Genomic DNA, 12,571 nt, shown 5'->3' with positions numbered 1-12,571 from the left:
GACCCTTATTCCCCTCTGCCCATGCCTGTACCCCTTTCCTGGCCCTTCCCCTGCCCTGAACCTAGACTTCCCCCTGCCTATTATCTCACTCCTCCACTGAGGCCTATTGCTGGGCTGCCCACTGCTCCGGACAATGTAGGTAATATGGCTGGGTGGGGGGCCCCAGGCAGGCAGGACCTCCTTGGATGACATGAGAGGCAGTTGAGCTAGCAGCCACATAGGGGCTAAGGAATGCTTGTTCCACTATCGTGGGGGCATGCAGCACTGGTGCCCACCCCTGTGATGAGGTGCCTTAGCGCCCCCTGGACTTGGCACCCTGAGCAGTTGCTTGCCTCTTCTGATAACTCCGGTTTTCCCCTTTCTCCGCCCTTCCTTGCCCAGCATGCTTCTGACCTTCTGAGATTATGTGTGAAGAAGAGAGGGAGCATGTATGAATCAGGATGTTTGAGAAAGTGTATGTGTATGAGAGAAAGGCATAGGAAAACGGTTGGGCTGTCCCCCCCCCCCCCCAATCCAAAAGATAAGAAATGGACAGCAGCTGAGTGGCAGGGGACCCCCTTCATTGCCCTGAGAGGCTGGAAGAGAAATTGTTGCATGTATGCAGCCTGTCAATACATTATTGCCCTTTAATGCATACACAGATACAGTTCATTGGCAGGATCTAAAAAGTATGCAAATGAGGGACAACATCGCTCTTCTCCCTACCCCTGTTCTTCAAGTCTCCACTCCTGGTCTGTGAAAATGTTGGCAACCCTTATTGTGGATATCCTGTTTGCATAGAACGGAAGTAGTGTAAGCAAATATATTTCATGCCTATTCATTGTGGGTATCAGTAACACCAGACTGCTCTGTATCTTGCCAAAGATTCACGTAAATACTACTGTCTTACAAGAAACAGATGCAAACCAAGCATTCAACTCACACTGTGCTTCCTTTCCGATCCCATGCCGGCCACGTCACATTCGGGGGCGGGGCCAAGGAGAAAAGCGGCGGTTTCCCTGACAGCAGAAACCCCGGTGGGGGGGCGGAGCTCGGGTTGTGTTTCTCTGCGATCTTTACAAACAGGGCAATAACGGATTTCGCCCGGGGTAAAAGACACAGGCAGAGGCGATTATATTTTGTCCATAATAAGCGGCTGGCAACGACACTTTCGTCCTGCGAGATTTTCTGTCTTTGGTCCGCGCTTTCCGCACTAATGCTTATCTTATTTTGGAACTGCGGTGTCCAATAGGAAGCCGCCTTGTAAGGAGGTGTGGGCGGCCAATTGCAGGTCGGTTTGCTGTGTTGCAGTTGGTTGGTAGAAAGGGGAGCGAGTGACAGGTAGGAGGTGAGTGAGAGGACGCGGAGGAGCTGGTGACCTGCAGCCAGGCCTTCCTCTCGCAGGTAACCTCTGGAGGCCGCGCTGCCCCTCCTCTGTAGGGACGGGCAGTGGCGCTCAATCTTTGACGCTCAGAGCAGTGGGAACCTGCCGGCACTGAGGGGAGAGAAGCAGCGAAACCTCAGACACCAGTTGAGAGAGAGGCCAGAGACACGGGGGATAATTTGCGCGGGCAGATTACCGACGTCAGCTGCTTAGAGGGTAGTGCTGTTCCCTTCCCCAATGTTTCAGGGTGGCCTGCGAGCGATATGCAACTGGAGCAGGGACAAGAGGGAACCGAGAGAGGTTATTCATAAAAATCTAACGCTTTACTCTCCTTGTGAAAAGAGAGTGACCGAGGGACAGGAAGTGTAGTGCTGGGAGTTAACAGGATGGTGATGATGTTTCTGCTTGTTTTTTTTTAGTTGAAGCTATTGTAGAAGTAATACTTCTCACAGAATGTTTGTTTTGCTACGAAACGTGAAAACTTGTTGATCTTGTGCTGCTACCAAGAGGAGGTAAGTGGAACTCACGAGATCCTTCTTTGGGAGTGGGGATGGGGCAAAGTCAGAGACTGTATCATCCTGTTTTGGGCTTTCATTCCATGAGATTGTAGTACTGAAGTATGGTTGTTTACTACTAAGAGTATGATATGTAAATATATATAGACAATTTTGCTCTTGAGTAGCAATACAACCTAATTCAGTAGTAATTTTTTTTCATAGGTATGACATTTGTGAGCACTTATGGGGCATGATTTAGGCCTTCATGATTTGTGCATATTTCCAAAAAGGAGTGCAGAGGAAGTCAAAGTCCTTATACATTCATAATATTTCACTTTTATTCAAAAGGAAACTCCTATGTCTTGAAAATATTCAGAGTAATACAATAGAAGATGTCCCCCAACATGGACCCCATGTTTCGCCACAAAGACTGCGACTGGAGGGACAGCGATGCACTCCTTTTTGACTTGATTATATACTGAGTGTGGAATTATTCTCTGCCTTGTGCATACTTCCTACATAGTTATAGAAAATGATTTGAAATGAATGATTCAGTTTTCCCTTATGTTTAATTTTGTCTTAGGTGGAGATGTTTGAGCTCTAGCAAAGTACACAATTTGAATATGATGCTAGGAAACCATAGGTTAAAATTCCCCCATGTCTAGAAAATAAAGATATTTTGAGGCTTGCAACAACATTTCTGATGTTGCATTTAATCACAGGAGAAGTTAGAAGGGCACTCTTACTGATCAAACTGTTCTAATATTGTCTTAAGCCTTAACTTGCTCACTGTAATGGCTAGCTGTCAACCAAAAATAAATAACTCTTCAAATGCATGTAACTGAATTCCTAACATTTGCTATTTTCTAGTTCTTAGAAAACACTGTATTTCTATGTTGCATACTTTTATTTCACAAGTTAGTTCTTTCACTGTAATGAATAGCTAAACCAGAGAATAGATGCCTTGGATTGTGCAAAGGCACAAAATTTTATGACCACACTAATAGTGAGCAAATTGGTTCAGAGATTGACTCATATTGGTGGCGATGCTTTAGATTTGGTATTTGATTCTCAGCTGGCTTTGTAATTGTCATTATGGAGAAGTTACCTTGCTAAGTAGTACTTTTAACTATGTTGTTAAACAGAGGGAGGAAAGGGAATTGATTACTGAAGGGATAAGATGTGAGAAAATAGATCCCATTAAGTTTTCTGAGATTGTTACAGATTTGGTTGGCCCTCGATGGGTTGATGATCAAAGGGATGTGGAGAGTTATGTGGCAAATTGATATACTTTGCCAGACTAGGGGATGAACTTGGCCAATGTAGTAGATAAGAGAATACCTTGGAAGGATTTGAGATCAATTAAAAGAACTATTTCTCCCTGCTATACTTCCCATTTAGCTGACTTGAAGTATAGTCTGCATCAATTAGAAAGGAATTGGAGGAAATCTGCTAAGTTGGACGGCAGAGTTTGTTGGCGAGCAGCTGCTGTAGATTATTTTAAGCAAATTGTACTTGAGAGAGAAGTATGATTCTGGTCTTATTAACAAAGCAGATAACTCTAGAGTGGTTTTTAAAGTGGTAAATTCTTTGTTAGGTTGTAATAATGAAAAGTCTTTGCTTTTATGAAGATCTCCCTGACTGTGAGCATCTAAGTGGGGTTTTTTTTTTTGAGGGCACAACCAGGATTTTGTGTCAGAAAGTGATCATAGATTCTAGAAGAAAGGAAGATCTGGGGGTGAAAGATTTTTTTGGAACCTAATGTTATGGATACCGTGTCAACTATGCAGAATTTCATCACAGTTAATTTTGTCTGAAAAGAGTGAGGAAGTCTTATTTCTCTCTGGATCCTTGTCCCTCCTATCTGATTGGAGATTTGCCACAGTGGTATTAACCATTGTGTTTGTTTACTTATTTTATATTGTAAATTGTTGTGATTGATTACAGAATAGCGGTGTATAAACAAAACAAAATAAATAAATAAACATGATCCTGTTTGGATTATGGAAATTGGTAAACATCTTGACAGATGGAAGAGTACCAGAAGTCTTAAAGACTGCAGTTATTTCAGCAATATTAAAGAATGCAGACTTAGATCCTAGGCATTGTGGTAATTATAGATCTGTAGGAAATCTCCCGTTTGTGGTTAAGATATTGGAGAAAATAGTTACAGTACAGATATTTGAGTTTTTGGAGACTCTGGAGAAGTTGAATCTCACAAGCCCTGATTCAGAAGAGGCAGCAGCACTGAGACCATTATGGTGGTTATGATGAAACCATTCTGCCGCAGTTGGACATACATTGGTTTTGTGGCTTGACCTATCTAGTGCCTTTGATTTGATTGATCATGCAATTCTGTTGACTCATTGCCAAGAACTAGGATTAGAGGGTTCCATCTTACAATGCTTGACTGACTTTTACCTCATAAGTCAGATGTAGTAAAGTTTGAGGGGTATATATTCTGTACAGAAGGTGAAAACAGGGGTCCCTCAGGTATCCTCATCACCTCTGCTCTTCAGTGTGTATATGGCATCTTTGGGGAAATTGATCTGAGCTTTTGGCTTCATCTAGTATATTTAAGCAGATGACATACAGATATTGATTACCATGGAGCAAGATATTTCGGTCAGTTTACAGCATTTTACTGCATGCATGACTATGGTTAGTACCTGGTTAAAGAAAAGTACATTGATTTTTAAATTCTAAGAAGACTGAGGAATTCAAAATTGGAATAGGATTGGAGATGTGTTATCTGACCATTGAGGGGATGGAAGTAACAGCTGTTGATGCTGTGAAATCTTGGGGTGTCAAATTAGATGGTATTTTGAATGTGGAGAGTCTGATATCTGCAGTAGTCAAGACTGTCTATATTTGTATTAGGCTTGTTAGGCAGTAAGACTGTTGCTGAATTTTCAGGCTTAAAATCGGTAGCCTATGCATTAATGATGGCAGTCGTTGATTATTGCAATGCCATCCATTCAAGGGTCTATTAGATGCTATCATACAGCACCTGCAAATTATTCAGAATATGGTGCCAAGAGTTGTTATGGGTTAATCAAGGCAGGTATCAGCAGCTCCTCTCCTTTGAAATTACATTGGCTTCCAGTTAAAACAAGATGCAAGTTCAAGATTCTTGTTCTTGCTTCCCCCACATATGAGAAATCAGCTGTGTTGGACTAAATTCATTAGATCCTTGAGGTTACAATACCAGCACTAGCTTTAGCTGCCCTCAGTAAAGACTTTCTGATAGTTTAGACTTAAGAATAGGGTTTTCTCATGGTAGTACCTAAATTATGGAATGACTTATCACTGGAATTGAGGCAGGAAACAGTTGATGCATTTTAGAAAAATTTGAAAACCTCTTAATGGTCTTAGAGCTGGGTAAAGAATATAATGGGTAAGTTGGATAACATGATTTATCATTGGTTGCAGAGTTATTTAGAACTGTAAGAGGTGGAGTTGGTATGTCTGTTTTTATTTATGTTTTGTGTTTTATTGTATTTAAGATGATGTTGGCATTAAGTTTTATACATCGCTTTGAGCGATTCCTTTTGAATCTGGAAAGTGATTAATACATTTTATTAAAATAAATGAGAATATAGAAAATTGAGAATGTGCAGCCTCAGGATTTTATCAGGGTTGTATATTGGTGTTTTTGAAGCTGTTCAATTTTTGGTTGGAAACAAATGTGCTGTGTACTGGTTGCAGTTTAAAATTGATTGGTCAGTTTACATGAGTTGGGAAGATAAGATATTAATGTAGGAAGTACTGCAGATGATGATTTGAGGCATTAGGCTTTCCCTCTTTTCTGTTTTAATATTTTCCCTCACCCTTCTCAATATCTTCCTATGATTTCATCTTTTTCCCTTTCTTGACTCTCTCTCTTGACAAGGGGTGTACTGTTACATCCTTTCTTTTTAGCCAGAAATATTCTCCTATTCTCTTCCCCCTCCACCTTGCAAACAAGTATAGCTATAGTCTTGAGGATCTGTCCACTGAACTCCCATTCAATTGTATTTATTTAGCAAAATTTATAAACAGCCTTCAGAAAGCCAGTCATATTAAATATAAATTAACACTATAACAAAAATAAAACATCTGAAATAGACACAGACCACAATGCCTAAGCTCAAGAGAAAAAATTATAATTCAGCTTCCCTAAGCAACATCGCTAACTCAAATCTAAACGGGTTAAGATTTCTCCCTTCCAACAGTAATGGAAAACCTCAGTAGAAGTTAGTGCAGCCATCCTGACAGACTGCACATATGTGGCTATGTAGAGGAGGTTTGCCTGCCTTGGTTTTCTTAATTGCTGTCTTTCTGTTACTTCATGGTTGGGAGCACAAGCAGTGGAATAGTGGAGCAAGATGCGTGACATAAGATGCTGGAAGTACTCCAGTTTGTCGACACTCCTAAGGAGATTGTGGTAATTCCCATTCATGACATCTTCGAGGACCTCCTCCAGATGTGGGAGCATCTGATCTCTATCTCCCCTGTCAACAGACAGGCTGATGCCACCTATCTGGTGCAGTAAGCCGTGGGATTTGAAAATCGGCACCTCCCCTACCAGTTGGTGGTTGCGGAGTCTGCCTTAAAGAAGGCCCGGCGCTCCTGTATCCATGCCTCTGCTCTCCCTACCCCGGGGCGAGAGCATAGGGCGCTATGTTGGTCGCCCATATAGCTACCTACCAGCTATACATGACCCAATACAACCGGAATCTCTGGAAATTTGAAATTTGAAATTTGAAATCCGAATGAACACCTTAGCCCAAGTAATACTGGTGGCTTTCAAGTCCTCATGAGTCCCTCCTTAAGTAAATGAAACCTGTACTTAAGTTACTGATACCTATACTCAAGTTAATGAGACCTGTGCACTCCGTCATCTGTACATAGTTTCCCTCTATTCCTATAGTTTTCATTCCTTTACTTCTCTTCTCTCTATCTGCCTTTGTTCTCCTCTCTTCCCCATCCCCACATTGTTAATTGTTATTGCCAGTTATTTATTTACTATCATTATTATAAATATTGTTTTATCGTTACACTGTATTTTCCACCTGAGTTCATTGTAAACCGGCATGATGTGCTGCACGAATGTCGGTAAATAAAAGTTAATAAATAAATAAATAAATAAATAAATAAATGAGTTCAGGACCTCGCAGATGGCTTGCCTCAACAGCAACAAGAGACGTTCTTTGCCATCGTCCTACTGGGCTTAGAAGCTGGCAAGTATGAGGTGCGTTCCACCTATGATATCTGAGACAGCGGCCCGCGTAGCTGTGGTGGACATCTGTGCCCGCAGAATGGCCTGGTTCAGAGCTTCCGACCTCCGACCAGAGGTGCAGGAAAGGCTGGCTGACCTTCCCTGCATAGGTGAAAACTTCTTTGGGGATAAGGTCTGGGATGCGGTAGTGCAATTAAAGGACCATTGTGACACTCTTCAGCAGCTCTCTGCTAGTGCCTCCGATGCCCTGTCCTTGGCCAGGAAATCCGCCAGACTGGGATCCCAAAAATCCTTCTACAGGCAGAAGGAGTATTATCCTCTGGCCTCCCAGGTTTGTACACCATGCACCAGCTCTAGGAGCCACCCTTGCCTGCAGCGAGTGCCTAGCCCCAAGCAAGCCACAGCTATGGGCTTTTGACTGGCCGCAAGGGAGCCGAAAGTCAGTCGAGCATTCCCCTGACTCCAGATCCCCCAGAGGAGGCAGGCTCCTCTGCTTCGCCCATTGCTGGAAGGATGTTACTCCGGACCGATGGGACTTTCCATCATTCGTCAGGGGTATTGCCTCAATTTCAGTTGGCTCCCAGAGACCTCTCCCCCCATATCCATCGTGGGGTTCATCCTCCCAGCAGGTCATACTTAAAATGGAACTCTTCGGCGGTAGAGCCGGTCCCTCACTCCCAGCAGGGCTGAGGGTTCTATTCAAGGTATTTCCTCATTCCAAATAGGAATGGTGGCTTGTACGCCATTCTCGACTTCAGGGTGTTAAACAAGTTTCTTTCGAGAGAAATTCTAAATGGTCTCTCTGGGCATGCTGATTCCCCTCCTCAAAAGAGGAGACTGGCTTTGCTCCCTTGATCTCAAAGCGGCATATGCTTACATAGCCATTTTTCCCCAGTCACAGAAAGTACATAAGAACATAACATACCATACTAGGTCAGACCAAGGGGTCCATCAAGCCCAGCATCCTGTTTCCAACAGTGGCCAATCCAGGCCATAAGAACCTGACAAGTGCCTAAAACTAAGTCTATTCCATGTTACTGTTGCTAGTAATAGCATTGGCTATTTTCTAAGTTAACTTAATTAATAGCAGGTAATGGACTTCTCCTCCAAGAATTTATCCAATCCTTTTTTAAACACAGCTACACTAACTGCACTAACCACATCCTCTGGCAACAAATTCCAGAGTTTAATTGTGCGTTGAGTAAAAAAGAACTTTCTCCAATTAGTTTTAAATGTGCCACATGCTAACTTCATGGAGTGCCCCCTAGTCTTTCTACTATCCAAAAGAGTAAATAACCAATTCACATTTACCTGTTCTAGACCTCTCATGATTTTAAACACCTCTATCATATCCCCCCTCAGCCGTCTCTTCTCCAAGCTGAAAAGTCCTAACCTCTTTAGTCTTTCCTCATAGGGGAGCTGTTTCATTCCCTTTATCATTTTGGTTACCCTTCTCTGTACCTTCTCCATCGCAACTACCTTTTTTTTTTGTAATTGTTTGTTTATTCATAATTCACAGCATTGTATGGTACTATATGCAACAACATAGTAACAAGCAGTAAACAACAAACAGTTCAAAGGTACAACTATGCAGTTTCTGATATATAATTGTACAGTACAATAAACCACGCCTTTTTATATTAAGTCAGCCTCAAATGTGTTTTATTTACTTGGTCCTATATCCTTTCCAGTCCCCGTCCCCCCACCCTTCCTTTACTACAGAGGTGTTACATACTTGTAGCTGGTACAAATGGGTCTACTGGGTCCGCTGACTCCAATTATAGTACAGGGCCCATGTAGTCTGAAATTTGTGTACCCTATCGTGTCTGATAGCCGTTAGGTACCCCATCTGGTACACTTTATCTATCCAAGATAAGATGGCTTGAAGTGTAGGTGTCTCTGCCTTCTTTTTCCACCAATGGGCTATTTCACATCTCATTGCTATTAATATCTGCAATGTGAGGAGTTTTTGTGCTTCCGTCCCAAACCCCACCACTTGACTAAGCAAACAGAGTTTAGGATCTTTAGGAACTGTTTCCCCAGAACATCTTTCAGAAACTTCAACACTGCATGCCATGTCTGTTCAATAATGGGGCACGTCCACCACATGTGATAAAAGGATCCTTTCTGCCCACAGTGCCGCCAGCATGACTCAGTGATCTTACTATTCATTTTATGGAGCTTCTCCGGTGTCATATACCACCTATATAAAATTTTATAACCATTTTCCTTAATATCTGCGGACACCGAACTCCTACCTGTAGCCATGTGGCATTTATCCCATTCCACCTTGGATAAAGTCATTCCAAGATCCATCTCCCACCGTAATTGATATCTCATCTTACCCCTGCTATCACCATTTAACAACATATCCTAACTAACACGAAGAGAAGAGACCATATTACCCCCATCTTGAGCAACCTCCACTGGCTACCCATCAAACAGAGAATCCTATATAAAACATTAACCATCATTCATAAAGCAATTCATAACATCGCACCTATATCTCTACAAACCCAACTTCGTCCACACTTATCTTCCAGACCCATCAGAAGCGCCTACAAAGGCACGTTAGCCGCAGCTCCTGCCAAATCAACACTAAGAAAAAGAGCACTCTCCACTGCGGGACCACACCATTGGAATGCGCTCCCACCAGACCTTCGACTCGAACCCAATCTACTAGAGTTCAAAAAAAGGTTAAAACCCTGGCTCTTCAGGCAAGCTTTCCAATAGGTACCTCCTCCTGACTTTCAGATCCAACCATTGCAGGGTGTCACCAACACCTTGCCACTTAATTTTCATACCGTACTTGCTTATTCGCAATTCTAACAGTCATTATTCACCTTTATATAACCGTCTACTGCAGACCATATTCGCTACTAAAGTTCTTTGTAAAAAAGGTTAAATCTGTTAAATGCTATTGTTACATTCTATGTTACTTGTAATAATGTTCAATGGTTTATTGTTATTGTTCCATGTTCTATGTAAAAAAACCCAGGTCTAACTTCCCAGACCAGGGCAACCTCTTTCGTTACTTGTAAACCGGACTGATTTGTATTGCATACAGGAATTCCGGTATATAAAAATTTAAAATAAATAAATAAATAAACATATACAAACGGGATATCAGATGTTTAAAGAGTAGCATTTTCACAACATTTCTCCAACAATGATTTCCCCTTATAGAATTCTTCCCCATGCTAAAATAATGAGCCAGTTGCATATAAGTGAACAAGTCAACCTGGGTTAGGTTATATCTATCCTGCATTGCAGAGAACTTAATCATAAGCTGGCCTTCATAAAATTGCCCTATTCTGGTAAGGCCCTTCTGTCTCCACCGTTTGGATGAATTTAGTTTCCATGCCCGACCGAAAGGTGGGATTTTGTTAGAAAGAGGTGCTATGATAAACCTTTTTATCCCCAGCCAATCGAGCACGCCACTTATACCAGGTGTGGCGCACTAATTGCGAGAAGGGTGTCAGATTTTTGTAATTGATTTTCCCCAGATTCGTATCCCAAACCCTCGAGGTCCATGGTGGTTCTCCCTCTACAAACTGCTCAATAGTTATCCATGGCCTCCAGTCTCTCCCTCCATGCCAGCCCACCACTACTCCTATAAGTTTTGCAATGTAGTACATCCATAGATTAGGTATGTGAAGTCCCCCTCTTGCCTTATCCCTGTATGAAACTTGTCGGGAGGCCCTCGGGGGGGGGGGGGGTGTTTCCAAATGAGTCGAAAATGTTTTCTCTGCCAGATGCGCATAGCCCCTTCTGGGACCTCTACAGGCAAGGTTTGAAACAGGTAGCAAAAACAAGGTAGCACATTCATTTTAAAAGCTGCCACTCTACCAAACCAGGAAATATCTGCTCTGTCCCACCTATCAATATCTGTCTGAATTTGATTTATCAGGGGAATATAATTTATGCCATATAACCCATCCAAATTAGAGCCTGTTTTAATCCCCAAGTATTTTATATGCTGCTTGGCCATTCTAAAGGGTAACTTGCTACACAATGCGGAGTATTGAGTAATCGGAAGCGAAATATTTAAAACCTCCGATTTTTCCGCATTTATTTTGAACCCGGACACTCTGCCAAATTTACTAAATTCCTCCAATAGAGTCTTTAAGGAATCCTCTGGATCAGAAAGTGTAAACAGATCATCTGCAAAGAGTGATATCTTATAGTCATTCCTCCCTACCTGAAGACCCCGAATCTGGGGGTGCCCTCTCACTCTGTTCGCAAAAGGCTCTAAAGTTAGAGCAAACAAAATGTGGGATGAGGGACAGCCCTGTCTGGTTCCTCTTCGCACATCAAATGGCTCAGAATAGGCTTCATTAATTTTGATTCTTGCTTGTGGGCTCTCATATAATTTCTTTACCCAATTAGTAAAATGACCTCCCAATCCCATGGCCTCCATAACTTGAAACAGGAAAGGTCAGTGTACTCGGTCGAAGGCTTTTTCAGCATCTACCGTTAAGATCACTGCTGGGATCTAACGTGATTGTGCCCACCACATTAGGTTTACTAGCTACATCTTTTTTTAGATGCGGCGACCAGAATGGTACACAGTATTAGGGGTGCGGTCTCACCATGGAGCGATACAGAGGCATTATGACATTTTCCGTTTTTTATTCACCATTCCCTTTCTTATAATTCCCAACATTTTGTTTGCTATTTCCCTGTACGTACCAGGATCAGTCCAGGACACCTGGGTTGTGACTCCGCACCAGTAGATGGAGACAGACTAAAACTTGTGGGCGGAGCATATATGCCCCTGTGCCAGTCACAGCCCCTCAGTCTTACTCTGTCTCCAGTAGGTGGTGCAGGTCAGGTCACAGCTCCTTCCTGCCCTGGTTCTGGTACTCCGTCAGGGTCGGTTCTTTCTTTTTCTTGGTTTTAGGCCAGTTTAGTGTTGTTAATTGGGATTTTGATTTTGCTAAATTTGATTTTGCTAAATTGTCCTGAGGTCCCGTCCGCCCTGTCTCCCAGGGGGTTGTGAGGTCCTGAGGGGACTACCCCCCCCTGGTTGAGGCCGCTGCTAGGGTCGAGGGACCCGGCTTTCCCAGTAGCAGCGTCAGGGGTGACACCGGGGAGCCCGGTTCACTCACCCCTGCTGGACTAGGGCTCCAGGACCGTGGACAGCGACAAGCGTTGTTTTGTAAAAAAAAAAAAAAAAATTGTTTTACTTTTGTTTTCGGTTCTCTCTGGCTTCAGCTCTCTGCTGCTTTGCGTCGCCGCTCCGTGGGGTCTCCGGGGGGGGGCGCCGCTGGCAGGGGGGAGGCCGGGGGGGCAGCCGGGGGGGCCGGTTTCGCTAAATTTAATTTTTTCCTCCCGGTGCGCTCTTCGCCGCGGCTCGTCGGCATGCCTCGTGGCTCGGCCTGTCGGGCCTGCGGCTCGGCGCGCGCGCGGCTTTACCGCGGTGATCTGTGTGCGGCATGCTTCCCGGGTGGAGAGCGGTCCATCCGGGGCGCCTCGGGGGCTCGATCC

At 43.4% G+C, this 12,571-nt stretch overlaps 1 protein-coding gene across 6 annotated transcripts in view; it reads left to right on the top strand.

Moving 5' to 3' along the window:
- Positions 1–1,029: 1,029 nt before the first annotated feature.
- Positions 1,030–12,571, top strand: part of FAM126B (family with sequence similarity 126 member B) — a 221,862-nt gene continuing 210,320 nt past the window's right edge. For 3 of the 6 annotated variants that reach the window (XM_029606225.1, XM_029606224.1, XM_029606227.1), the window contains exons 1-2: positions 1,030–1,270; positions 1,783–1,875. The gene's annotated coding sequence lies outside the window, so the exon portion shown is untranslated. The other 3 variants (XM_029606226.1, XM_029606222.1, XM_029606221.1) reach the window with 1 other exon arrangement.

The sequence above is a fragment of the Rhinatrema bivittatum genome, chromosome 6, assembly GCF_901001135.1.
Source record: "Rhinatrema bivittatum chromosome 6, aRhiBiv1.1, whole genome shotgun sequence".
NCBI lineage: Eukaryota > Metazoa > Chordata > Amphibia > Gymnophiona > Rhinatrematidae > Rhinatrema > Rhinatrema bivittatum.
This window is presented reverse-complemented; position numbering and strand designations above follow the sequence as displayed.